Here is a 2,123-nt window from a genome sequence, read left to right on the forward strand (position 1 = left end):
TTATTGGAAAAAAAAATTTTTGTTCATTGGGGATTTTTTTAAAAATATATATTTTTTTACTTTTTTACATTGATCTGATGGTCTGCAGTTGTTCTGCACTGCAGAGTATCACATCAGCATCTGACAGGCAGGGAAGGAGGCATCTCAGGTCCTGCAGTCTGCATCATGCACTGTGAAGCCACCTTCCCTGAAGGACCCTGTGGCCATCTTCCGAGGATATCCATGGAGACCATGAGGACAACGCTATCGCCTCACGTTGTCCTGATGGAAGCGCGCAGGGAACTCATTCCCGGCGTGATGCTCCTCAATGTCACTGTCACTACTGACAGCTCTTTTAGAACAAAGGGTTAATTCTCTACACAATAAAAAGCAAAAGCGTTTGCAAAAACAAGGAACTTTGCAAATTACCTATTATGACAAATTTCCTCCATTCTCTAGAATGGTGTAATCTTTAATTGTATAGTTTTTCCATTCATTTCCTAGGTCACTGGCCACCTCTGCAGTCAGAGGGGGTCAGTTTCCAAGGCAAAGACTTGTGCACTTGAAAGCTCTTTGCCTTTCATCTTGCAAGTGTCGCTCTGCCGCGCGCTGGATCACGGATCCTGGAATCTGCTGTGTCACCGTGCTCCTGCAATGCTGCGGAGGTAAAGCTGCCGCCGTTTGCTTTAGTGTTGTGGAATACAAAACTTTCTTTTTTTTTCTTGTGTGAAGAACTTTTTTGAACTGGTAACAAAAGGGAGAAATGTGGGTGTGACGCACTGCCGGTAAGGAATTCACAGGGTTCAGATGCACAGAAATAGATTGTAGTTTATTCCCAACGCGTTTCTAGGTGAAACGGACCAATTCCTCAGGGGGACCTCATTACATCACCGTCCCAGTTTTAAGAATATCTTGAAAACTTTTCTCTCCAGGTCACATGTCTCGCTTCTACCCTGTTCTCAGCTCTCGGACCTTGTCATAGCTCTCCGCACTTCGTATCTGTGTTGACTCAGATAACGGCCGGGTGACTGTTTCACACGTGTTTGTTTTAATATATTCAGCCCGTGCAAAATTACCACCTTGTACCTATTTTTTTTTTCAATAGTTTGTAAAATGTTACAGAGAGGGATCGATTGTAAAGTTCCGAGGAATGTGCTGAAATTATATAAAGATTATTATGCTGTGTGCACATGTTGCAGATTTGGTGCATTTTTTGCGCATTTTCTTTCCTGCGTGGATTTGTGACAAAACCTGAAGCAAAACCTGATACCGGCAAAGTGAACGAGAAATCTGACGTGTCATGCACATGTTGAGTATTTTTTACTTGCAGATTTGGTGCAGAAAATAATCTGCTGCATTTCAATTCTGTGTGATTTTTCCCTGCGTTTTTCACCATTGACTTCATTCAAATCAATAAAAAATGCAGCAAAAAAAGCACCAAAAACACTTTGAAAGCGCACCAAGAATGCACTTTATTGCAGCTGCGTTTTGCTTGCCAAGAGATGCAGAAATTATACTCAACGTGTGCACATAGCCTTATTATTATTAGGCTAGGGTCACATCTGAGAAAATCACTCCGATTATGCAAATACTTGGTCCGAGGAAAAAATTGGACATATTCACAGCCCCATAGAATAGCATGTACAACCAACAACCAGGACACATTTGAGATGGACGGCGACAAACTGGAAGTTGTGAGGGACTTCACCCTACTTGGATCAATGGTCACTCAAGACTCAGTGACGACACCAGAAGTCAATAGGAGACTAGCTATGGGCAAATCAACAATGAAGCCAGTGGACAAGGTCTTCAAATCGAGGAACATTTCTCTGGGGATGAAGACATGGCTCTTGCATAGTCTGATCTTTTCTGTAGTAATGTATGGATGTGATATCTGGACGATAAGAAAATAATATAGAAGAAGAATCAACGCCTTTGAAACATGGTGCTCAAGAAGGACGTTATCAATACCATGGATGGCAAGAAGAAAAAACAAATCAATTTTGGAACAAATCAAGCCAGACATGTCACCGGAAGCATGGATCACCAAACTACGACATGTCTACTTTAATCACAATATACGTAGAGAGCAATCACTGGAGAAGGATATCATGGTCGGAAGAATAGAAGGAGCAGGGCGAAGG

The sequence above is a fragment of the Dendrobates tinctorius genome, unplaced genomic scaffold (genome assembly GCF_039654945.1).
Source record: "Dendrobates tinctorius isolate UK_male_01 unplaced genomic scaffold, ASM3965494v1 ptg000018l, whole genome shotgun sequence".
In the NCBI taxonomy this organism is placed as follows: Eukaryota; Metazoa; Chordata; class Amphibia; order Anura; family Dendrobatidae; genus Dendrobates; species Dendrobates tinctorius.